At 47.7% G+C, this 27,981-nt stretch overlaps 1 pseudogene; it reads right to left on the bottom strand.

Annotated features, from left to right (window-relative positions):
* The window catches only part of LOC149299358 (neural-cadherin-like), a 39,439-nt pseudogene extending 23,936 nt beyond the window's left edge, over positions 1-15,503 (bottom strand).
* Between the last annotated feature and the right edge of the window lie 12,478 nt (positions 15,504-27,981).

Genomic DNA, 27,981 nt, shown 5'->3' with positions numbered 1-27,981 from the left:
GCACAATTTTATTATAAAACCATAAAACACTGTGTTGGCCCAAAACACCATAAACCAATAAGAATAATATACAATAACCGATAAATAATAAATACAAATATACAAATATACATAACACATTACCGTAACATATTCAAAACATAACCAACACAGGAACCGAATTAACCCCGTCCTTGCCGGCCTCTCACACTGCACAATCCAGACCACAGGTACTCACCTCCCCCCTCGTCCAAACAAAATTGACAGCTACCTTTCGCTGCCCCACCACCAATGCTAACCACCAGCCGTCCAACAAGCTCGGTGGGCACGTCCAATAAAACACCAGAGGTTAGGGGAGGATTGAGCCTTCCATTACACCAGCATCAAAACTCCATCACGTACCAAAACCAGACCGGCAAGGACACACAAACCGCCAGCTGTGACAAAAGAAAGAAAGTTAGTACACAAGAAATAGGGAGGGAGGGTGGGAAGCAGGTAAGACTGTTGGCCGTGTCTGTAAAAAAGGACAGTGACCGGGGTCACCCAGAGGGCACCTTATATCACCTAGGGTCTCCCACCCCTCAATTAACATACCCCAATCAAAACACGGACATGCCCTGAGCATGCACTAACCCACACACATACATGCTCCCTGTCCATTTAGCTACGCTGATTCCCAGGGGCCTTGGAAACCGTGAGGCTGTTCAAGGTGGCACTCTACATCCTGACATAGCAGCCATAGTCAGGAAGCTGAAGGATCTGCTAAAAGTACACCTTCGCAAACGAATGGAAGAGAGTCCCGAAATGATGCTAGCGTGCCTTTGCGATCCAAGAATTAAGGGAAAGCTAGCTTTGAAATTTAATGTTCTCAGTAGCTACCGGGAGCAATTGGTCAACAAGGTGCGTGACTGGCAGCGTAAAATGGGAATGCTGTCCGAGGAGGGAAAGGTGCAGGAGGAGGAAGAGATGATGTGGTCTGCTACTCCTAGCAGCATCAGCAGCAGTGCCACAAGCAGCACAACACAGCTGAGTGGAGCAGCTGCGTTTTGGGAAGAGGCACTTGGCAGTATAGTTGGACCATCTGACAGAGCTAGCAGCAGAAAGGAGAGTAGTGCTGCTGAAATGGTCAAACTTTACCTCTGTGAAGTTCCTTCTGTGCCTAATGTTGATCCTCTTAGCTACTGGGATGAAAAGAAGAGTGTGTGGCCTGCACTCTCATGGGTTGCACAGCAGCTACTATCATGTCCGCCAACCACTGTTCAAAGTGAGCGCGTGTTTTCTATGACTGGAAACATACTGAGTCCACAGCGCTCACGCTTGGCACCTCATCTGATGGAGCAGATTGCCTTTCTTAAATTCAATCTGCCCAAGTTGGGTTACCCAGCTCTTTGCTTGGAAAGTTAATTTTTTTTCTCTGTAATGTTTAAGGTAGTTTCTCCCCCTGGTTGCACTTGATGCGGTGTGGCAATGCCTGCTACCTCCGCCGGTGTAGCCAATTTACGCTAGGGCCTAGTGTCTGAGTTCTGGAAGTCCGCTCCCAAACGCCAAGGACTGACAGTCTTCGGATGCTTTGCCCTGGGGTGAAACAGGTGAGCGGGTCGTCAATTGCCCACTCATTCACCTTTTTCCGTTTCCAACGCTGCTGCTGGTGGTGGTGCCAGTATCTTTTGCCAGTTCGCTTCCTGGCTGAAATCATGCCTCAAATGTCCCTAATGGAGAGGGTAGTTTCTCCCCCTGGTTGCACTTGCTGCGGTGTGGCAATGCCTGCTACCTCCGCCAATGTAGCCAATTTACGCTAGGGCCTAGTGTCTGAGCTCTGGAAGTCCGCTCCCAAACGCCAAGGACTGACAGTGTTTGGATGCTTTGCTCTGGGGTGAAACAGGTAAGTGGGTCGTCAATTGCCCACTCATTCACCTTTTCCATTTCATTATTTTCCTTCTGATACACAACCAACCAACCATAACACACACAATAACACAAATAACACAGTGACATAACACATAACACACATAACGCACATAACACATACACGTACAATGCACAAATCACAAGGACCTTTCCTCTTGTTATTTGTCCTGGCCTTCACTTCTACACTCACTAGCATTAACGCTATAACTCACACTTCAAACTATAACATTTTTCCATCCACATACCTGCCAAGAGACCCAACTTTTTCAGGGACAGTCCTGCTTTTTTCCAGTCCTGTCCCATCTAATTTAGCTAAACTAGGTATGCAAATACACGTAGGTAGTTATAGCTCGGTAGGTAGCACTAGTATAAACATTAAATAAATATAATAAAGTACTAAATAATAAATCTAACTTTAAAATACATTTAAATAAACCCCTAATTTTTTTTTTAAAACCCATTAAAATTAAAATTAAATTATTATTTAGACATAATACATCTTTAACCAAACCAGTGCACTAATCTTAAACATAAACGTACATTAACCCTAAGCTATTTTTTAGTTCTTGTCCAACATTTTTCCATCCGCATACCTGCCAACACACCCAAGATTTTGGTGGACAGTCCTGCTTTTTTCCAGTCCTGTCCAGTAAAAGTTGGTTTGTTGCAAAGTATGCCATTGTGAATAGGTAGCAAATGTTAGGCATGTATTACAAGTGGTCCAAAATCAATTTAAAAATGTAAAATAATCCATATTCTTTTATTAAACATCTATGGATGTGTGACTGTGTATGATAAACGGAGGCCAAGTTCCTTGGAGCATTTGTCTCTAGGTCATTTTGTGTACAGTACACCTCAGTACGTGTGTGCAACTCTATTGGTCGTTTCGGCAGGGGGCTGGCCTGCCATCAACGAATGAAGTGGGTTCTGCAATTCACTCGTTGATGCCAGACCAGCCCCCTGCCGAAACGACCAATAGAGTTGCACACACGTTCCTTCACGGCAGCTGCTGCTGCTGCTCCGATGTGTTGTTAACCCCGTATTAACCCCTGCTAGGCAACCGGGAAGGAAACGAAGATTAAACGAGCACGAAGAATGTCCGCGAATATTCGCCTGAAGAGAAGACAGGAACAGGCGAATATTCGCGGAATACGAAGGTTTTTTTCGCCCCGAAGACGAGCACGAAGACGAACACGAAGAGCCCCCTGGTGCCCAAGTCTAGAAAAAAGACCGAACCGTGACCTTCTCCCCGGCAGAGACGTAATAGACGTTCTACGCCCGGCTTTAAAATGTATCGCGCTCCAAAGAATCGCGGCAGTTACAGACATGTCATCGTTAATAATATGTTAAAAAAGTAAAAAACTAAATTGCATGAATTTGTGCAAGCGGAAGAAATATGAAATGAGAAAACCCTGAATGAGAAAAAAGGGTAACCAACGGCCATTACGCCGAGACGTCTGCTCTGTCCGGATCACACGGCTGCAAATTGAAGGAGACCGGAGAGGAGATTATTTGTGAATCCCTCGTTTAATGCACCGGGCTGGAGGGACGCTAACGTCGCTCGACAACAAATTATAGCCCAATTATAGCCTCCGGTCTAACGAGCAAATTGATTTTAGCTTTGACAGTTTTAAAGCTAAGTGACTTCGCGGGAAGGTCTTGCAAGACAAAGGAGGCTTTAAAGAATACAAGTAGGGCAACAATGTATCAGTTACAGAAGGTGCAAGTTTGTGATGGGGGAGAAGAAGGGAGAGAAGAAAGGATTCCGGCAATACACCGAGCTGCGTTAATGGACAAAACAAAACAAACTTTGGCCCCTGGAGACGCCTCTCTTTAAACGACCATCTCACGCTCATTAAACTGACTAATGGCCCTGCAATCATTCTGACAATCAGGGCTATACACGGCACCCCGGGTAGAGCGAGTGCAACATACAGGACAACAGAAACGGCATTTCATACGCCTCGCGGAGCGCGTGCACCATCACCCCGGCCTGCGGGGGGCAGTATAGAGTGGCTGTTAATTACCTGACAACACTATCCCTCTTCTAAAATGATCACCTAACATTGTATTGCCCTCCCCTTTGGAAGCGAAGCTTAGAAAATTGCCCAAAGTTTAACAATTAATCTTTGGGAAAGATTGCCCAAAACTCTCAAGTTTGAATCTGTTTTGGATCCATTACTTCCACGCTGTGAAGGGGAAAGGTTTGCCACCTACATGTCGGCCCTACCCTAACTAAGAAGAGTCTCGTGAGCTGCACCTACGTGGTTTGAGAGAACTCCGGAGCTTCATCGTTCACGTTGGAGACACGGATGCGGACGGTGGCTGTCCCGGTGTTTGGGTCTTCTCCGTGGTCTATCGCCAGAACCACAAACTCGTAAAGATGGTTGGGCCTCTCGTAATCCAACTCCCGGACGGGGCTGATAACGCCCTCCTCGGAGATGCCAAAATCGGGGCTCAAAGAATAATAAGAAACCTCGCCATTCAAACCGGAGTCGCAGTCGGTGGCTGTCACTGGTTAGAAGCAAACACAAGAACAATAAGCATGCGCGGCGCTCTGATACACCATATCATTACACATCAATACAGCTGGCAATACAGCCCTATAGTAGGACAGCCGTACGGTTTGGGGGATTACGGCTGTAATTGAGTCTGCTGCTGATCGCTCGACGTTCACTTTCTTTATTCCCAGATATCACTGGGTGAAAATTATTTTGAAGCCTTAAAGGGAAAATGACATTTTACCCAATACATTTATACACTTATACACACACACATACACACACGCACACATACATCCATATACATATACACACATACACACACACATACATCCATATATATATACACACACATTCATACATATACACGCACACATACATACATAAATATATATACACACATACATACACACACACATACACACACACATAAATATATATATACACACACATACATATACATACACACACATACATAAATATATATACACATACATACATACACACACACACACACACACACACACACATAAATATATATACACACATACACACAAACACACATACATACATAAACACACATACATAAACACACACACACACATATACATACTCTGCTAATTCCACTTCTAGAAGTAGGAGCATTATAGAAATAGAGCACCGAGTATCTCACCGCATGGGTGACATCTTTCAGACTGATGCAGGAAGCTATATTATACTATATATTATACCATATACTATACTATATATTATACCATATATAATACTATATACTATATATTATACCATATACTATATATTATACCATATACTATACTATATATTATACCATATATAATACTATATAATTATATTATACTATATATTATACCATATACTATACTATATATTATACCATATATAATAATATATAATTATATTATACTATATATTATACCATATACTATACTATATATTATACCATATATTATACTATATATTATACCATATATTATACTATATATAATACTATATACTATATATTATACCATATACTATACTATATATTATACCATATACTATACTATATATTATACCATATATAATACTATATATTATACCATATATAATACTATATACTATATATTATACCATATACTATACTATATATTATACCATATAATTATATTATACTATATATTATACCATATAATTATATTATACTATATACTATACTATATATTATACCATATACTATACTATATATTATACCATATATAATACTATATACTATATATTATACCATATACTATATATTATACCATATACTATATATTATACCATATATAATACTATATAATTATATTATACTATATATTATACCATATACTATACTATATATTATACTATAGAAATATGACAAAGTCTTAAAAAATGAAAGTTTTCCAGTCCCAGAACGGAGAAGAGTCAGTCTCGGTTTCTTAACGAATAATAAAATTCTACCTCTTCAGTAATTAACAAATAGATCCTCTTCTCAGCCGCTATTTCCTAATATACCAAGAAGTGAGAGTTATCACCTGAAAAGTGCATTCTATCTCGTGGGGCGTACGGGTAGAGAGCTATAAGACCCCCCCACGCCAGCAAGGACTATCACATTAACCTTGTAAGAGAGCGGCTGCCGCAGGCACTGTTTCAGGTACGTTATCCTTGCTATGGATTCGCTGCTGAAATTCTGGCTTGCAGTCATTAACATCTGTGATTCCAACCGCCACCTGCAAGATATTCAATGAGAAAAATATTCAATCTGCATAACATAGCAACGCATCCAAATGTATACCATGCGCGCGCAGACATCTCAAGCCACTAAACGTCTCCTGCCGGGGTGCATTCTCCCCAAACGCGTGCGTAAGCGCTGCACGTCCCGGCAAACGAGCGGACATCTTTCTGATGCATAAATTCCACTATTTTATCTCCTTTTGGGCTAGAAAGAGTCTCCCACCATCTGTGCAGGCATTAACGAGCCTCTCTGTGCAGCATTTTAATTAAAATATATAGGAACATTATGGAAGAACATTATAGGAGCTCTGTTTCCTGATCTCGTACTTCATTGAAACATAATGACTACCTGGCTACGAATGCATGAGATACGGGGCAACACAACAGCGTACATTGTGGCATATACAGAGAAATACTCCTAGACCCCGTTCGCCGTCTGTCGGGCTACCTGCACGGTGCTCTTCAGGTCCGTCGGCTTTTCGGTAGCGGTAACTCCCAGTAGAAACTGGTGCGGGTCACTCTCAAAATCTACACCTGATGAGCGTCACCTCGCCAGTGATCCGGTCCACGGAGAACAAGCTTTGGGGATCTGCGACCATGCTGTAGGTCAGGGGATTACTTTGATGTGATATCGCGGATACGGTCACCAACCTAGAACACGGAGGACAGATCAATCCATCGCGGGCAGCGGCTCCAAAACCAAAGAGACCGTTGAATGGCGACTTACGTGCTTCCCGGGGCAGCGCTTTCTGGAACGTGTACGGTGTACGAAGCTTGTTTAAATTGTGGAGGTCTGACACCGGCGATCACAGACACGACAGCCGGGGAACCTCTCATCCCAAGCTTATCAGCGGCCTGCAGATTGAGCAGATACCCCTGACCTTCCTGTAGACTCTGGTTAGTTGTCCGTATCCAACCTGTGCTGCGGTCAACGACAAATCTGTCTTCTCCACCTGGAAAGCCAACAGATGTCATAAAACTGTACATCGAGAGCAAACCTTCAAGCAAGAACACTCTTGCCCCAATGCCAAGTTAAAAGCCCTACAGGGGGCTTGCAGAAAAGGTTCTGGGATACCCACCAGAATTGGCACACATCTGAGAGAGGAACGCGTCGGGATCATATACATTGTGCATTTCGTATGCTGTTTCTGGAATTATTACCTTCCAATAAGAAATACTCCACTTCTCCGCTCATGCCTTCATCTTTATCCATAGCATGTAGCTTATACACGCGTGTTCCCGGGCCGGCAGAAGGTAACACCGCAGCCAGGAAAGGCGAGGGCTCCATTGTCTGGGCTCTGGTCATTAACGTCCACCACGGTCAGCTCCAGGTGAACGAGGTACAGAGCCGCTCCTGGCGGAGTTCCGAAGGGACGCTAGGCCGGTATTCCTAGAATACCAGCCTAGCGTCTCCAGTCATTGTCCTGGCCCTGAAGGCTTCTTTATTCAAACATCAGGTGTTGTAGAGCAGCTAATTATAAGCTTGTACCATTCAAGTGATTTAACCCACCCAAGCAGTTAAAATCTTTTTTAAAGATTAATGTGCACTCTGCACTAAAAAGCAGTCCCTACTTACGGGATAGGTTGTGTGTATGCACGAGTTAATCCTTGGTAACAGTATCCAGTCCCCAGAAGTGCCAAATGATTTAAATGCCCCCCCAAAGCAATTATTATTATTGTTGTTCACGAGATCAGACAAGCGGTGTGCGGGGACCCGAGGCGTGCTGCGCTCAGACAGGCGCCTTCCGCCTATGGCTCCGGCTACATACATCTAGAAAATCACATTGCCCCCGGGCCACCACGAGCTACGGATCCAGCCTTCCTTTCCCTTTTAAATGAGCCGATTTCTGCGCAAACGTCTCCAGCGGAAAATCACACCGCGGGCGATGCGGGGGAAAAGGGGCTCTGACAAGGGCCACACAATCTGATGCGTGGGGTTAGGGGCTCTGACAAGGGCCACACAATCTGATGCATGGGGTTAGGGGCTCTGACAAGGGCCACACAATTTGATGCGTGGGGTTAGGTGCGGCCCGCGAGACCTCGAGGTGCGGCCCGCGAGACCTCGAGGTGCGGCCCGCGTAAGATCGGCAGCCAGGGCAACCGATCTTACGCGAGTCGTACCTCAAGCCCTGCTACTTACTTGTGGGAGGGTCTTCTGGACTGCACAGAGGAAGCGGAGTTCACGTGACATCCTACTTCCTCTGTGCTTTAGCAGAGAAGGCAGAGGGAGGCCGCGCCCCCTGCTGAAGTCTGTGAGCGGCATCGAGGAGCTGCGGTGCAGGTAAGGGGGTGGGGAGGGTGTTTGAATGAGTGTGTGTGATTGAGTGTGTGTGATTGAGGGTGTGTGATTGAGGGAAAGAAACCCTGGAGTCATAGGCGTAAGGGGAACATGACCCTGCCAGCACTACAGGACGGTGCACATGGTATTAGGGCAGGAAAGGGTTAACTCAGCAAGGGTTAGCACGAGGTGAGAATGCACAGGGAACGTGGGGGAAGTCACAAGGAACGTGACTGTAGGGGGAAGGGGACAGGGCTATAAAGCCCCTCTAAGCACACGTGCAAGGGGCAATTACTGAACACCACAGGAGCAGTTTCCCGCCCGCCCTCCCTCTTTTTGTCTTTTGCTTTGTGTTTTTGTGTTGGCTTTGTGTGTTTTTTCTTTCCCCCTTTCCCTCTTTCTTTTTGCAGGATCCGTTTTCTTTGCTGTGGCGGAGGAGTTCCCTGGAGAAGTTTGAATGATAATGGGAGTGGCAAGTTGATGGTTTTGGTTAGAGGTTAGAGTTAATGCCCTCCCTGTACAGGATTAAACAAAGCGTTAAGGTGGAGCTCCCCTATCCGACCCGCGGTCGCTTGGGTGATTGTGGTATCCGGCGGAAGGGGTAGTGTGAAGCCATTGTTTGGTGTTTAGGTTGGGAACCCTCAGCTGTTTGTACACAGGTGTACAGAAGACTGTATAGTATTTATACAGAAGTTATTATTAAAGTGTTTTATAATAATTTATAAGATGTTAAATAAAGTTATGTCGAGACATTTGTTAAATAAATGTCTCGGCCTTTTCTAAATCCAATCCTGCTGGTGTCTGTCTCTTATTTCGGGTTTGAGAAATGGGGAACCTCCTGGGTATGGGCAGTGCAAGGGTCAAGAAACCCTGGAGTCATAGGCGTAAGGGGAACATGACCCTGCCAGCACTACAGGACGGTGCACATGGTATTAGGGCAGGAAAGGGTTAACTCAGCAAGGGTTAGCACGAGGTGAGAATGCACAGGGAACGTGGGGGAAGTCACAAGGAACGTGACTGTAGGGGGAAGGGGACAGGGCTATAAAGCCCCTCTAAGCACACGTGCAAGGGGCAATTACTGAACACCACAGGAGCAGTTTCCCGCCCGCCCTCCCTCTTTTTGTCTTTTGCTTTGTGTTTTTGTGTTGGCTTTGTGTGTTTTTTCTTTCCCCCTTTCCCTCTTTCTTTTTGCAGGATCCGTTTTCTTTGCTGTGGCGGAGGAGTTCCCTGGAGAAGTTTGAATGATAATGGGAGTGGCAAGTTGATGGTTTTGGTTAGAGGTTAGAGTTAATGCCCTCCCTGTACAGGATTAAACAAAGCGTTAAGGTGGAGCTCCCCTATCCGACCCGCGGTCGCTTGGGTGATTGTGGTATCCGGCGGAAGGGGTAGTGTGAAGCCATTGTTTGGTGTTTAGGTTGGGAACCCTCAGCTGTTTGTACACAGGTGTACAGAAGACTGTATAGTATTTATACAGAAGTTATTATTAAAGTGTTTTATAATAATTTATAAGATGTTAAATAAAGTTATGTCGAGACATTTGTTAAATAAATGTCTCGGCCTTTTCTAAATCCAATCCTGCTGGTGTCTGTCTCTTATTTCGGGTTTGAGAAATGGGGATCCTCCTGGGTATGGGCAGTGCAAGGGTCATGAATCTGTGAATGAATGATTATGAGTGTGTGATGTGTGTGTGATAGCATGGATGTGTAAGTGCTGGAACCTAGGCATGATGGGACTGTAAGTGCTGGAACCTAGGCATGATGGGACTGTGATTGCTGTTAGCAATCACACTCCTATCATGCCAAGTCAGCCAGTACATGCTGAAACCTGAACTAAGAACACTAGGGGGCGCTCGTGTATACCGGTTTCAATGAACAATGAAATAAAAAGAAAAGAATATAATTGTGTGATATTAAACACAAGTGATATCGCTGCAAGTCTGTGTAATGCACTTACAGTGTTTTACACGTATTCAGGCTTCAAGAGACAATACAGTCTTCAAAAATGGGTGTATGACAAATATGCAAAAAAACAGAGAGACAGGTAGGGACCCCAATGGTGTGTTATCACTCAATGTATGTACCACGCAAAATACCAAAATGTACTTACACTTTGGAAGGGGTTTAAAAAACCCTTACACAGCAAATGTCTTTCCTCTGCTTCTTTTGTAACTGCTTCAGATGATCTGTATATGTGGAGCTGTATCCAATGCTGGAAACAAATTACATCCACTATATGGTATAATATAAAACCTATTTATTCAAGGCTTATAGGCCAAAATAATAAACGATTCACAAACATCCACTAAGGGATGCTAAAATCCATAAAAAGTCCAGATAAAAAAGTAAAAAGAGCTCTATAGTATCCTCGACGCGTTTCGCCAGTTCCGTGGCTTCATCAGGAGTATTCTTCATTCTCGGTACGTGGTCTTTTTAAATTGTGTGCGGCGCCATCTTTTTCCGCCGGCGTCTGACGTCAATACGTTCGCCGTCGTCACCTCGTCCGCTTTGCCGTCCTCTCGTCCGTCTCCTTCTCTCCAGACGCTCCACAGGACCCAAAAAACAATCGGTAAGTGCAAGTTCTATGCTATGTGTCCTAGTTAAAAAACGATCGGATATACCGATCGATCCAATATATATTATCGGTGCCTATTGATGCCGCCCATACTATATACTGTATCGGTTATCGAAAAAAACGACATTTCAATTAGTGGAGAAGTGAGGAAGTGGGAGGTGGGAGGTAACCAGTATTATTTTTAAACCGTGCCATTCATTCTATCCATCGGGTGTCATCCCCTTAGATCGTGGCACAAACGACTAGACAAAGGAGACCCCGCACGGACAAACACAACATCTGAGGTGAGTAGAGGAAGATCACACAGCCGGATCGTACTTTAGGTAGTTTCATATGTGGTCTATACGGATATTATGTTCTGTTTGATTTTAGGGGCAGTGCACTCCAGGCACAGAGGGCAGGAGACAACACACAGAATGTCCCCCATCCCCAAGGTCCACCTCCACAACCCGGCACCAAGGTTACACTACAAAAAGGGAAGTATTTTTATTGAATTTCCTTCTCTACACACCCACTCCACACTGGTTTTCATCACTCTTCTTTTTCACATGCTGAAACCTGGCCAGCTGCCCCCCTTGTGTAGTGATGCTGCCAGCAGTATGGGGTCTGCACTTACAGCCACCCTGTACCAGCATGTACTGGCTGACTTGGCATGATAGGAGTGTGATTGCTAACAGCAATCACAGTCCCATAATGCCTAGGTTCCAGCATTTACTGGATGGATGTGTAAGTGCTGGAACCTAGGCATGATGGGACTGTGATTGCTGTTAGCAATCACACTCCTATCATGCCAAGTCAGCCAGTACATGCTGAAACCTGGCTAGCTGCCCCCCTTGTGTATTGATACTGCCAGCAGTATGGGGTCTGCACATCACTTACAGCCACCCTGTACCAGCGTGTATTGGCTGACTTGGCATGATAGGAGTGTGATTGCTAACAGCAATCACAGTCCCATCATGCCTAGGTTCCAGCATTTACTGGATGGATGTGTAAGTGCTGGAACCTAGGCATGATGGGACTGTGACTACTGTTAGCAATCACACTCCTATCATGCCAAGTCAGCCAGTACATGCTGAAACCTAGCTAGCTGCCCCCCTTGTGTAGTGATGCTGCCAGCAGTATGGGGTCTGCACATCACTTACAGCCACCCTGTACCAGCATGTACTGGCTGACTTGGCATGATAGGAGTGTGATTGCTAACAGCAATCACAGCGAGCACAGTCCCATCATGCCTAGGTACCAGCATTTACTGGTTGCTTGGGTATGATAGGAGTGTGATTGCTGTTAGCAATCACACTCCTATCATGCCAAGTCATATTGCTAATTTTGTCCAATTGTGTGTTACCTACTTTTATTAAACATGTGAGTTTTTATTATTATTTTTAAAGGTGGGGGTCATTTTCGGTTTTGGCTAAGTGAACCCTGAATGTTTTGGTCCAGAATTTTCATTTTAGTTCATCCCTAGAATAAATCTAGGGAATCCTGAATTTGTAGTCGCAAAACTTTCAAGGCCCAGAAATCAGTGAGAGGAAGAGTAAAGGTTTTGTGTCATTTACTTTATTTTAATCTGCATATTTTATTAAAGGCCATATTTTTTGTCACAGTGAAAAATGAGTGCGGCTCGCGCACGTATACAATTCTGATGAAGTGGCCCACTGCAGAAAAAACTTGGACACCCCTGGATTATGCCCTTTGTACATGCGCCCCTTTTTCTTTGATTTTTTTACAGATATGATTCAATATGTAAATTGAATTTGTTGAAAAAAAATTGTTGTGTAAAAATCATGTTTTTTGGGGGGGGCCCTTAACAGATTCTCGCACCCGGGTCCTGAGGCGTCTAGTTACGCCCCTGGGTGCAGGCGTGCATTTATAGCGCGTAGAAGGTGCGAGCGTGCATGCATAGCGCGCAGAAGGTGCGAGCGCCCCGATAATGTATCAGATGAGTATGAGGCAGGAGACCCCTCTGTGAGTAAAGAGGATTATCAGAGCACCATATGAACTGAAATCTGTGGATCCAAAGTGTTAGTGATAATCCTGAAAGAACCCCCGTTACTCCACTAATCCGGATCAGCAGCCCTGAACCTCCGTTAATTACAGGGAACGGGACATGCAGGCGCTCTATCATATTTAATTCCCGTAATATCGGATGGCGTCCCGCTCCATGCCATCATCTCTCACACTTTATTTTCATATTAATCACTTTTGCGATCTACTGCGCAGCGAAGGCTGTGACGTCACCCAGCTGATAACGCATCATTCCCCTTATCTCTGAGAGGAGCCAGTTAATACCAACGCACTTAAAACTGATAGAAGCGGGTCTCGCCAGGATCACTCATTATACGTTACCACCCGTGTTGGGAGTTTACGCCAGCACCCACTACTTTACACTGGATAGTGCAGGTAACTCTTGTCAGCTAGCCGATGAAGATTGGGAAGTAATAATTCACCCAAAGAGTTAATACACCCATAGAGTTAATACACCCATAGAGTTAATACACCCATAGAGTTTTATACACCCATAGAGTTAATACACCCATGGAGTTAATACACCCATAGAGTTAGGACAACCAAAGAGTTAATACACCCAAAGAGTTAATACACCCAGAGTTAATACACCCATAGACTTAATACACCCTTAGAGTTAATACACCCATAGACTTAATACACCCATAGACTTAATACACCCATAGAGTTAATACACCCATAGAGTTAATACACCCATAGAGTTAATAAACCCATAGAGTTAATACACCCATAGAGTTAATACACCCATAGAGTTAATACACCCAAAGAGTTAATACACGCAAAGAGTTAATACGCCCAAAGAGTTAATACGCCCAAAGAGTTAATACGCGCAAAGAGTTAATACACCCAAAGAGTTAATACACCCAAAGAGGTAATACACCCATAGAGTTAGGACAACCAAAGAGTTAATACACCCATAGAGTTAATACACCCAAGAGTTAATACGCCCAAAGAGTTAATACGCCCAAAGAGTTAATACACGCAAAGAGTTAATACACCCAAAGAGTTAATACACCAAAAGAGTTAATACACCCAAAGAGTTAATACACCAAAAGCTTTAATACACCCAAAGAGTTAATAAACCCAAAGTGGTAATACACGCAAAGAGTTAATATACGCAAAGAGTTAATACACGCAAAGAGTTAATACACGCAAAAAGTTAATACACGCAAAAAGTTAATACACGCAAAGAGTTAATAAATCACTCAGATAAGTGAAGATCACCAGAAAGGGAACCCAGACCCTCATATAACTGCATTACCCCGATACCCCTCACAACGAAATATACATTAACACCCCCACAGCATCACTCCAAGCAGAGAGAGGGGAAAGGGAGGAAAGAGATAGACAGAGAGAAGGGAGAAAGGGGGAGACAGAGAGAAAGGGGGAAACCAGAGAGAAAGGGGGAGACAGAGAGAAAGGGGGAGACAGAGAGAAAGGGGGAAACCAGAGTTCCGAATGGACCTTACCGGTGCCGTCCAGCACTCTGAAGAGACAGCGGTGTTTGGCGACGGACTCTCTGTCCAGGGTCCTGAAGGGGGTCACGGCATTGGTCTCCCAGTTCACCCCAATGGGACAGTCCCCAGGGGAGACTGGCTGGAATGAGGAGCCATTGAGTTCTCCAGGTTCCAGGGCGCTCACAGCAGAGCCCGGGGTGGCGTCTTCTGCTATGGAGATGGCATAGAACGTCTGGGGCACGGGGGATGCCCTCTTCCGCCTGAAGATGCCCGGAGATGCCTCCTCTTTACTGGGCACCGAAAATGTCTTGGCCCTGGGGCAGATCCGCAGCTGTAGGGGGGCGCTGCGCAGCGGGGGCTGGCCATGGTCCCGGGCATACACAGTCAGGTTGAGGGGCTTCTTGACGCTGAGAAGGGACCCCACCAGGACCACCTGGCCGGTCTTCGGGACGATGAAGAAGCAGTCGCTGGTGGGCTCGGCGAAGTACACCAGCTCGGCGTTGGTCCCTTGATCCGGATCGTGGGCAGAGACTACCACGGACCTCAGCCCCGCCGTCTCATCCAGGCTGATCGTGGAGCGGTTCGCGGGGGCAAACCGGGGGGCATTATCATTCTCTCCAACACGTGCACGGTGAGCACGGCCAGCTCGCTGACGGTATGCCCCGGAGAGGAGCCCCGCTGGCAGCACAGCCCCAGCCTGAACTCATAACGAGAGCTCTCCTCCCTGTCCAGCACCTGGGTGGTCTTCAGAGACAGCTGGGCATACCTGTGGTGGAAATAGACCTCAAACAGAGACCCCCTGTCCCCGAGCAGCTCCAGATGCAGCCGGCGACCTGTTACCCCGGAGCACCAAGGCTGGGGGCTGTTTAACCCATTCACTTTAGTCCCTATGGGCCAGTTCTCCTGCACCGACCCAGAGAAGACAGGTCTTCTGAGTTTAGGTCCTTCATCAGTCCAGGTGGCCAGAGACACCAGAGCCCACCTGGAAAGGAGGATGAAGAGCAGGCAGCCCCTGAGCCGGGTCCTCATCACCCCCAGCAGGCTAGGAAAAGGGGATTAAATGGGAACGAGAAGATACAACGTATCAAAACCCAGCAACATCTGCGATCCTCCTGGAGCTGAAGGCAGTTTGATGCAGAAAGCCAGAGATTTGGTCAAGTTGGAGGCGTTTAGGGCACCCCCTATGGGTGGAGAAGGAGACCTTCAGCCCGCTCTCTGTGTGTGGCAGAGACATCAAGGGGTCTGCTAGGATGTGATGGGAAGGGAGAGGAGGGGGCATTTCAGTTACCAAAACAAGCCTTTGATATACTAAGCGATGCGTGAGGCGGGGCACGAAGAACGTTCAGAATTACCGTAGAACAAGGCAAAGAAAGGCAGAATTGAGATTCATCCTGTAATTAAATCAGTGAGCTTTCCATTAGGGACAATATACGATGTGTTAACTCTCGGTGTGCCAGAGCCGGTCTTTTTGCCACTTGGGTAAACAAGGTTAAATCGGAGAATGTCCCCCTTTCTCTATATTTACGCGTATCGGTGATATTATCGCATGTCCTCAAACCAGAAAGTCATCAAAAATTTTTGGGGGGGAGACCTAAAAAAATACCCATCCAAAAAAAAATATATATTTTTCTGCCTGTAACGTGAAAAAGGGAACTTGAGGCGTTTTCTTTCATTCTAGGACGTTTTTAAAATGTTACACGTCAGGTTTTTTTTCTTTAACACCATTTTTTCCCCCCCAGTAACATTTTTATTCTTCAAGTGACCTTTGGAAACATTAGCAGATATTTCTACGCAGAAACCTAATGGACACAACATTTTTTCCATTACAGTTATGAAAGGAAAGATCTGGAGGCCGGCTCTTAAAACTGTCAGTGTGACCGATTCCGAGGAAGAGTGACAAAGCCCATCTGCTTCTATAGGAGCTTAACAAGATCTGCGAGCGTTCGGCTAAATAATGTGTGGCAAACGTAATTACTCGTAGAGCCGTAAGCCGCTTACGATGTCATTTGTACGATGCAGTCTTTGGTGTATGATACCCCGGGGAGTTATTCTCAAGTACTATTTATTGAGGTGCATTACAGTTTATTACCTCTCCGGATGGGCTACACATTGAGATTGGCTGCCGGCTTTTAGACCACAAATCAGGCTTTGGATAACCCTCATCTTTCCTCTGCGTGCAAATAGATCCGATGATATCTACGGCAACGAAATCTACAATCCCACTCGGCGAGGTCAACGTGGGGTATCCATAAAGACCTCAGAGCTCATGCAAACTCAAGCAGAACTGTCCGTCATCAACCATCCTCTTTGTAAAGTTCATAACTGCTGCAGATCCTGAGAAACCCAACTTGTAGTCCACAGCCGCCATCAACATCTTAGCTTCCAAAGAAGATCTGCAGCAGCTGTAGGGTTTCTCTGGTACATCATTACAAACTCAACAGCCAGCAGGATAAATGCTTTAGAACCCAACATGTATGCGGTGGACCAATAGGAACCCTTAAGAACCCAAACTTGTAGCCCACTGCTGCCATCAACCTCTTAGCTTCCAAAGAAGATCTGCAGCAGCTGTAGGGTTTGTCTACAGCCAACAGGCTAGATGCTGTAGGACAATAGGAACCATTTGAAACCCAACTTGTACCCTATTGCTGCCATCAACATGTTAGCTTCTAAAGAAGATCTGCAGCAGCTGTAGGGGTTGTCTGGTTTGTGTAAACCATCACAATCTCATCGCTATGAGACTAGTGGGAACCCTTAAGAACCCAACTTGTACCCTACTGCTGCCATCGACACCTTAGCTTCCAAATAAGATCTACAGCACCCATAGGGTTTGTCTGCATCATTCACGCAGTCTTACCAGCCAACAGACTAAATGCTTTAGAACAATAGGAGCCCTTTAGAACCCTACAGCTGCCATCGACAACTTAGCTTCCAAAGAAGATCCGCAGCAGCCGTAGGGTTTGTCTATTTTTCTTTGTACATCATCACAACCCCAGCGGCCAACAGGTTCCATCACACTGGCTCTTGCTCTGTCCCATTAAGATCACACAGGCTGACGAATGGTTCTCCGGGTGAAGTTTTTTGTTTTTTGGAGTGGGTTTCTGACTTTGCACATCTGAGGGCATCTCTGAAACCGAAGCAGTATTTCTGTAACTCATTATATGAATCTTAGACAATTGGCAACAGATTGCAGCAGAAATAGGAGTTCATTTATTTATTCTCATTGTGACGGAGAGAACATAAAAATGATCTTAACTATTAGACTATGCAAATAGAACAGGGAAGCCGGAGCCAAAAATATGTTGCTATCCCCAGGGTATCGTTGCTACAAAGTGACTTTTATTACTACGGGGACAATTTAATGTAAACTTTACACCATTAATACTAATCAGAGAGAAGGCGCAGAGCATACACCGCGAGGCTCTGTACTTCATGCAGAAGGCTAATGCACATAAAAAATCCCCATATATTCAAGTGAACTGAGGAATTAGATGGTAGGGGTCTAAAGGAATCCAAAATTACATTTAAAGTGCCAGGGAACCATTAAGGAGGAATTGATGATTACGGGTGGAGAATGGGTTTGTCGCGTTTAAATGCGAGTAGGTCGCTAATCTATTATGGTGAGGGCAGCAGGGAAGCAGGTCTCGAGCTGGAGCATCATTGGAGTATGATCCATGAAGTAAGCAGGCGCGTTCCACTGCTGCCAAGTACATAGTTTGTTGTTTAATGGCTCTCCTAAAGTCAATGGAAACGGCTCTCATAGACAGTTTGCTATCGAGCAGGGAGAAGAGCATCAGAGACAATCATCAACGCATGGATGGCCTGTAGCCTATTTTAGGACCCTCTTGGATACCCCTGTCTACCCGTCAGTTATTTATGCGACATACTATCTTGTTACATTTGGGAATGGGATGTGAAATGTTACTCTAAATACATTCAGAGATGGACCAGCTCAGGCTCACATACAGCAAATACTGAAACCAAGAGAAATGGGTCACGGATTCATCTGCTATAGAATCACATGCAAGCGCAATCTCAAAAAATCCCCACCTTCTGGCGCAATCACCAAGAAACACCACCTTCCAGCGCAATCATCAAGAAACACCACCTTCCAGCGCAATCACCAAGAAGCGCCACCTTCCAGCGTAATCATCAAGAAGCGCCACCTTCCAGTGCAATCACCAAGAAACACCACCTTCCAGCTCAATCACCAAGGAGCGCAATCACCAAGAAACACCACCTTCCAGCGCAATCACCAAGAAGCGCCACCTTCCAGCGTAATCACCAAGAAGCGCCACCTTCCAGCGCAATCACCAAGCACCACCTTCTAGCGTAATCACCAAGAAGCGCCACCTTCCAGCACAATCACCAAGAAGTGCCACCTTCCAGTGCAATCACCAAGAAGCGCCACCTTCCAGCGCAATCACCAAGAAACACCACCTTCCAGCGCAATCACCAAGAAACACCACCTTCCAGCGCAATCACCAAGGAGCGCAATCACCAAGAAGCACCACCTTCCAGCGCAATCACCAAGAAGCGCCACCTTCCAGCGCAATCACCAAGAAGCGCCACCTTCCAGCGCAATCACCAAGAAGCGCCACCTTCCAGCGCAATCACCAAGCGCCACCTTCCAGCGCAATCACCAAGAAACACCACCTTCCAGCGCAATCACCAAGGAGCGCAATCACCAAGAAACACCACCTTCCAGCGCAATCACCAAGAAGTGCCACCTTCCAGTGCAATCACCAAGAAGCGCCACCTTCCAGCGCAATCACCAAGAAGCGCCACCTTCCAGCACAATCACCAAGCGCCACCTTCCAGTGCAATCACCAAGAAGCGCCACCTTCCAGCGCAATCACCAAGAAGCGCCACCTTCCAGCGCAATCACCAAGAAGCGCCACCTTCCAGCGCAATCACCAAGCGCCACCTTCCAGCGCAATCACCAAGCGCCACCTTCCAGCGCAATCACCAAGAAGCGCCACCTTTCAGCAGAATCACCAAGAAGTGCCACCTTCCAGCGCAATCACCAAGAAGTGCCACCTTCCAGCGCAATCACCAAGAAGCGCCACCTTCCAGCGCAATCACCAAGAAGCGCCACCTTCCAGCGCAATCACCAAGAAGCGCCACCTTCAAGCGCAATCACCAAGAAGCGCCACCTTCCAGCGCAATCACCAAGAAGCGCCACCTTCCAGCGCAATCACCAAGAAGCGCCACCTTCCAGCGCAATCACCAAGCGCCACCTTCCAGCGCAATCACCAAGCGCCACCTTCCAGCGCAATCACCAAGAAGCGCCACCTTTCAGCAGAATCACCAAGAAGTGCCACCTTCCAGCGCAATCACCAAGAAGCGCCACCTTCCAGCGCAATCACCAAGAAGCGCCACCTTCCAGCGCAATCACCAAGAAGCGCCACCTTCCAGCGCAATCACCAAGAAGCGCCACCTTCAAGCGCAATCACCAAGAAGCGCCACCTTCCAGCGCAATCACCAAGAAGCGCCACCTTCCAGCGCAATCACCAAGAAGCGCCACCTTCCAGCGCAATCTCCAAGAAGCGCCACCTTCCAGCGCAATCTCCAAGAAGCGGCACCTTCCAGCGCAATCACCAAAAAGGAAAACCCTAACTTTGTATCTACAGACATCCCAATTATGGAGGTTAATACAGTGCGTGACATTTAGCACGTCAAAGGCGTTCTGCTACCCAGAACATGAGGCTTGGAACGTAGAATGACTATGTAGCTCTTATCTGTCTCTATCATCTGCAATTATTTTTTGGGCTGGCCTCATAAAGATGATGTCATCAATCGCGCTTAAAGATATGTATGCAAAAACCATTACCCATAAATAAGGATCCCTGCTGTGTGTATTCTGCGGATAATGTCTAACAAGATAACAATCGGTAACGTCCTCTGCGATGACACATAAGGGTTTCCAAAACTAGTAACTTGATTGTATTAAACATGAGCCAGGATCGACCGGCCACATATGGATCCACCGGCAATGTGCACCACAGAACGTTCACAACTCTTTGAATCCATCCCAGATTCCAGACCATGCGGAACACCACGTGGTACGGAAGAGAGGGGCACTGGGTGCTGAGCTAACCAGGCGCCCATTCTATTCCACTCTGCTTCAGATGGGGGGAAAAGCCGAAGGGAATGCCACCCAACACCTGAACCTCCTTTCCGAGAGCGACCTATCAGTTCTCAAACACCATCCAGTCCCAGGCTGAGCTCTCTCGCCCCCAGGTGCTCTTTAGAGATCCAGGACTGCTCTGCAGGTAGGCGCGCAGGGGCAGCAGGTCCATGGGCAACGGGTACGCGCAGGGGCAGCGGTTCCGCGGGCAGGCGCGCAGGGGCAGCCGCGCAGGGGCAGCGGGTCAAAAGGTAGGAGCGCAGCGGGCCCATGGGCAGCGGGTAGGCGCGCAGCGGGCCCATGGGCAGCGGGTAGGCGCGCAGCGGGCCCATGGGCAGCGGGTAGGCGCGCAGCGGGCCCATGGGCAGCGGGTAGGCGCGCAGCGGGCCCATGGGCAGCGGGTAGGCGCGCAGCGGGCCCATGGGCAGCGGGTAGGCGCGCAGGGGCAGCGGGTCCATGGGCAGCGGGTAGGCGCGCAGGGGCAGCGGGTCCATGGGCAGCGGGTAGGCACGCAGGGGCAGCGGGTCCATGGGCAGCGGGTAGGCGCGCAGGGGCAGCGGGTCCATGGGCAACGGGTACGGGCGCAGGGGCAACGGGTACGCACGCAGGGGCAGGGGCAGCGGGTCCATGGGCAACGGGTACGCGCGCAGGGGCAGCGGGTCCATGGGCAACGGGTACGGGCGCAGGGGCAGCGGGTCCATGGGCAACGGGTACACACGCAGGGGCAGCGGGTCCATGGGCAACGGGTACGCGCGCAGGGGCAGCGGGTCCATGGGCAACGGGTACGCGCGCAGGGGCAGCGGGTCCATGGGCAACGGGTACGCGCGCAGGGGCAGCGGCCCTGCGGGCAGTTGAACCGTGGGTAGGCGCGCAGGGGCAGCGGGTAGGCGGGGCAGCGGGTAGGCGGGGCAGCGGGTGGGCGCCCAGGGGCAGCGGGTCCGCTGGTCGGCGCGTCCAATGGGCAGCGGGTCGGCGCGTCCAATGGGCAGCGGCCCTGCGGGCAGGTGAACCGGGGGTAGGCGCGCAGGGGCAGCGGGTCCGCCGGTCGGCGCCCAGGGGCAGCGGGTCCGCCGGTCGGCGCCCAGGGGCAGCGGGTCCGCCGGTCGGCGCCCAGGGGCAGCGGGTCCGCCGGTCGGCGCCCAGGGGCAGCGGGTCCGCCGGTCGGCGCGCAGGGGCAGCGGGTCCGCCGGTCGGCGCGCAGGGGCAGCGGGTCCGCCGGTCGGCGCGCAGGGGCAGCGGGTCCGCCGGTCGGCGCGCAGGGGCAGCGGGTCCGCCGGTAGGCGCGCAGGGGCAGCGGGTCCGCCGGTAGGCGCGCAGGGGCAGGGGGTCCGCCGGTAGGCGCGCAGGGGCAGCGGGTCCGCCGGTAGGCGCGCAGCGGGTCCGCCGGCAGGCGCGCAGCGGCAGCGGGTCCGCCGGTAGGCGCGCAGCGGCAGCGAGTCTGCCGGTAGGCGCGCAGGGGCAGCGGGTCCATGGGGAGCGGGTCCAATGGGCAGCGGGTAGGCGCGCAGGGCAAAGGGTCGGCGCGCATTTATGTGCACCGGACACACGGCCCCGGGTATGCGCACGTACGTGAACCAGAAGCACGGCACCGGGTACGCGCCCAGGTCCACTGCACGCTCCATGGCATGTGTAAGCTTCCAGGCACAGGGGATATGCTTGTTAACTGGCACCGGGTACACATAAGGTATACGGACGTTCCATCGCTCAGGCACGGCACCGGGATGTCCCTGGGTCCATGGCACTGGGCATACGCACGTAGGTGCACTGAAACACGGCACGTTCCATGGCACCGGGCACACATAGGATATAAGACTGTTCCGAGGCATGTATGTGCCCTGGATACACGGCACCGGGTATGCTAACTCGTGTGCACATGATACACGGTACCGGCTACGCGCATGGGCCCACCAAGTATACACAGGGTATGTCACCGGATGCACGCACGTTCCCGGTCCCTTTCCCTCCAATTACTCAATCAATTTATCAACATTCCAAAGCGGATTTCTTGCATCCAGTATCGGCGCGTTATTATACAGATCTGCAGATATAAAGTTATAATATAAAGAGCCAAATCCTTATCACATTTGTTGCACGAAGTCAGAATTATCCGGGCAATTAAACACGGAACGTCCAGAACACGGCAGAGAACCGAGGGGCATCTAGGGGCGTGCAGGAGGCTTTAAATAACACATAGCAAACAAAAATGGCCGACGGCATTATTACTATTATTATTATTACTTATATACACAATATATACAACGTATCAGCACCAAGAGCTTTACACACATGAAAGGGTAACTGGCACGCCGCGGCCCAGCGAGCGAATCAAACCCCAGAACATGGACATAAACTCTGCACAAAGGGTAAACAGCGCCACAGTATTAACCCTCTGTGTACCACAGCGGCGTGCGGCCCATCGCAAGGCAAATACAATCGTATCGTTAAAGACATATAAGCGAGCGGCAAACATCTCAGACGCTACATCACAACAGCATAAAACACAGGGTTTAACCCTTTCGGCCCAGTTTGTATTTAAAAAAACCAAAACTATTTATTGATAAATAAAACCACATGCTTGTCTTATCAACAAGCCACTCACCGGCCCTCCGTGTCCTTACTGTAACAGTTCAGCCGGAGTCCAAACAATCCCTCCACGGGGTAGATTTTGGTGTAATAATCCAGACCCCAGAGCTCCACCGATCTGCAACCAATATTATATTCCAGGGCCTTGGCCTGCTGCTTGTTTGAGCAGATAATTCCCCAATTCACCCCAAACAGGCTTGGGGGGGGGAAAGAAAGTTGACAGCAGCCCCCCACGCAAACTTGTGGGGTCTTTTGGGTTTCCATTTCTTAATAGAAAGAGTGGATTAAGAGGCAACATCAAAACAGCTCTTTGGAAATCACTGAACAGCCCAGCAGTCCTGACCCAGGTGGATCAATCAGGGCCGCCCTCTACCTGCAAGATCCACCTCCATTCCTACCAGGAGATCCTGACAGCCTGCGGGGGGCAGACCTCGCAGTAACAATACGTGAATAAACCGTGATATTCATCGGAGGACAGCTACCGCATGGAGAGGGGCAATAATAATCATTATTATGTGAACGATGTGTAACGGGGCAATATCTGCACTTTATGCTATAAGATTGGACTATAGCATGTGCTATTTAAGGTTTCAGACATGGCGTCTGTTCATCCTCACCCCAGCCTCAGGGGGCACCGGAAAAATTATTGGGGTTCATTGTCAACCAACATATTCAATGATGCAACATAAAGATGCAAAAGTTATAATATAAAGACGCAAATATAAAGGTATAATATAAAGACCCAGATATGCAGATATAAAGTTATAATATAAAGACACAGATCTGCAGATATAAAGTTATAATATAAAGACACAGATCTGCAGATATAAAGTTATAATATAAAGACGCAGATCTGCAGATATAAAGTTATAATATAAAGACGCAGATCTGCAGATATAAAGTTATAATATAAAGACGCAGATATGCAGATATAAAGTTATAATATAAAGATGCAGATCTGCAGATACAAAGTTATAATATAAAGACGCAGATATAAAGTTATGATATAAAGACACAGATATGCAGATATAAAGTTATAATATAAAGACGCAGATATGCAGATATAAAGTTATAATATAAAGACGCAGATCTGCAGATATAAAGTTATAATATAAAGACGCAGATCTGCAGATATAAAGTTACGATATAAAGAGCCAAATCCTTATCACATTTGTTGCACGAAGTCTGAATTATCCGGGCAATTAAACACGGAACGTCCAGAACACGGCAGAGAACCGAGGGTCATCTAGGGGCGTGCGGGAGGCTTTAAATAACACATAGCAAACAAAAATGGCAGACGGCATTATTACTATTATTATTACTACTTATATACACAATATATACAACGTATCAGCACCAAGAGCTTTACACACATGAGAGGGTAACCGGCACGCCGCGGCCCAGCGAGCGAATCAAACCCCAGAACATGGACATTAACTCTGCACAAAGGGTAAACAGCGCTACACTATTAACCCTCTGTGTGCCACAGCGGCGTGAGGCCCATCGCAAGGCAAACACAATCGTATCGTTAAAGACATATAAGCGAGCGGCAAACATCTCAGATGCTACATCACAACAGCATAAAACACAGGGTTTAACCCTTTCGGCCCAGTTTGTATTTTTTTAAAAAAAACTACCCGTATTTTCTCGATTATGAGACGAGATTTTTTCCAGAGCAAATGCTCTGAAAAACACCCCCTCGTCTTAAAATCGGGGTCGTCTTATAATCAGACCTCAAATAGGTCTGACTATGAGACTAAGATCCAGAACCACCGCAGCGATGCAGGGGACCTGGATCCTCCTGTTTTATGGCCCCCCCCAACTTACCGGTGCTTCTGAGTCCCCGGTGCTTAGTCCGGCCAGCGTGTAGAGCTCTACGCGATTTGCGTAGATAACTTCCGCTGCAGCGGAATATAGTGGCATATAGTGGATGACATTGGGCAATGCACATTTTTGTGCCCTAATCTTGTTGCTGCTTGACCAGGGAAACCTTAAATATTTTAATGGAATTATTAACCTGATTTTTTTTATATTTGCATGCGTGTACATTGTTTATGGGGTTAATTATAATGGTATAGATCTGATTTAAATCTCTTAAGGGATCTCTCTCTCTTCGGAGTCCAACACCAGTCATACAACCTCTAAAAATGCACCAAACTTTCTAAATATTACCGGATTATTTTAGAGGGGCCGATAAGTGAAGGTTTTATCATAAATGAAACATATGTACATATGTATCAATGTTAAACATTTCTGCAATATACAAAGTGGAAAGGAGACGGTTGTTTTGGGGGCTGCTTTGTTTATGTGGAAAAATATTGATATTACAAATATTTATTTCACAAAAGCCCCAGCGGGTTTCTTATGAACAAAGAGCGTTCCGACCATGCAAGCAGTGAGACTGTGAACCGTCTAAACCCGTATTCCAGATAGCTTTATTCTACAGTTTGGAGAATGTGGGAAAAATAATTATATTTGTCAGAAACGGAGAAATTCCATTGAATGCAGTGGGTTTTGCAGAAGTCCGCATGTTGCTGAATGCTTTTTGTTTCTGTGTTTTAAGTGTCGGGTTAACGCTGACAGCCCTCTGTCCTTCTTCTAGTCGAGGCGCCGTCCTGTGATGAGCAATCACACAGCCACCCACATTCTGAACTTTGCTCCGCCCTCCGTCCTCGGGGAGGCCGATCAGAGGGGCTCCTTAGTTGCCCCCGACAGACTAAGATTTGACTTCACAGCTAAGGAGATCCGCAAAATGGAGGAGATAGCAAACCAGTTAATTCAGGAGAACAAGGTGAGCGCACGGCCCTCTCCGGCCCTGGCCTGCGAGCCCATCTACCCTTTGCGGTCACTGATCGGTGTGTTTGCGTGCAGGTTGTGTACTCCTTGGACTGCCAAAGCTATCCAGGGCCTGCGTGCCGTGTTTGACGAGACGTATCCTGACCCTGTACGCGTCGTGTCGGTGGGAATCCCTGTGGAGACTCTGATTGCTGACCCTTCCGGTCCTGCCGGTTCTGTGACATCGGTGGAGTTGTGCGGAGGAACGTGAGTAACGGCCCTGAGCCCCCGATATATATTTATATTATTCCTATACCGAGCGTAGCGAGACGGTACCTCTCGGCTACCGCTGCACTTAAACCTTTCGTGGCACAGAATTCCGGCCACGCCGGTACGTTTGTCATCGTCACAGAAGAGGCCATTGCCAAAGGGATCCGTAGGATTGTGGCTGTCACAGGGGCCGAGGCGGTAAAGGTGAGTATTTCGGGAGCGTGACGGTAAGACGCACACGCTACAGGAGCCCCGCTACGATCGCTCTGGGAATGGCTACCCGCTAACCCCGATCCTGTATCGCAGGCTGTGCGCAAACAGGAGGGCACATTGGAGGGCAAAGTGAAGCAGCAGACTTCCCCCAACAAGGATGTGCAGATAGAAATAGCAGATCTCAGCGAGGTACGGGCGTGGGGGGTGTACCGGTGATGGGCCGGTGCGTGCTCTTATTAACGGGGGCTTCTTCTTTCAGACTCTGGCCACAGCCGTCATCTCTCAGTGGCAAAAGGATGAGCTCAGAGAGCAGCTAAAAACCTTGAAGAAAGCCATGGACGATCTGGACCGTGCCAGCAAAGCCGACATTCAGAAACGGTTAAGTGGGGGGGCCGGAATTTTCTGGTTATATATATATATATATATATATATATATATAGGGTTTATGCTGTGGCTTTTGTATTTATTACACATACGCGATAAATTCACAGACCTAATAATAATAATGTTCTTTGTGCTTGTGTTTGATTTTGTCAGGTTTTGGAAAAGACCAAACAGCTGATTGAAAACAACCCCAACCAACTCTCCTAGAGATGGAGAGTGGAGCTTCTGCCAAGGTACTGCGCAGACACGAGCCACCGCGGGGCTGCTTGATTGGAAGGGTCACCCCGAGCGTGGCTGCAGCACCAGTCTCCAGAGCTGCCTCGCAGCACTTTGCATGTCGGGTTTCATCTCCAAGACGTCTTCTGATCTATCGCTCTTCTTTTTGTTTTTTTTAAACAGGCTGTGAACGAATCCCTGAAACTCCTGAAGTCTCAGTCGCCAAACACTGCAGCCATTATCTTTACTGTAGATAACGATGCCGGGAAGATTACGTGTTTGTGTCAGGTGCCTCAGGTAATAGGCTCATCTCTTTGAATTCTCATCTCTTTTCTGAGTTCTACTATAAGGCATTTAATAGACGTATGGGCTTGCCAAGCAGCGAGCTTTCTGGGGCTTCTTTAACGTGCGTTGTGTCGATTTGCAGGGAGCGGCAGATAAGGGTCTAAAGGCCAGCGAATGGGTGCAGCAGGTATGTGAATTGATGGATTGAAAAGGGAAGGACACGTCTGCTCAGGCCACGGGAAAGAATGTAGGCTGTCTCTCCGAGGTGCTGAGGCTGGCTGAAGACTTTGCTAAACTTTAACTGTCTATGAAGAACTGAATGTCAGATACTCATCTCCACATCAACCCCACTCACCACCTCCAGTAATATACAGCAGGGGTTCTGTCCAGCAGTGAAGGGGTTGATTCCGTGGATCTCTTGTTTCACGCAAATGCTGCTTTGGCAGACCAGATTCTTCCAATACATGGAGTGTGACTACTTCCACTGGTTTACACCAGATTACACGCGTCTCTAGAAATGTGACGGATACATTGAGCCGAATCCATCCCTCCTATTGGGACATTGCAAAAATCAGCCCCATCCCCGCTCGAACCCGGCTCCCTCTGTTAAAATCTGTACCGCCGTCGCTGTTCGGGCTCAGTGCTAACATTCTA

Source organism: Sceloporus occidentalis, unplaced genomic scaffold, assembly GCF_023333645.1.
Source record: "Sceloporus occidentalis isolate IW3139 unplaced genomic scaffold, rSceOcc1.0.p SCAF_29, whole genome shotgun sequence".
Taxonomy (NCBI): Eukaryota; Metazoa; Chordata; class Lepidosauria; order Squamata; family Phrynosomatidae; genus Sceloporus; species Sceloporus occidentalis.
The sequence above is the reverse complement of the archived record's forward strand: the minus strand, read 5'-3'. Positions and strand labels throughout refer to the sequence as shown.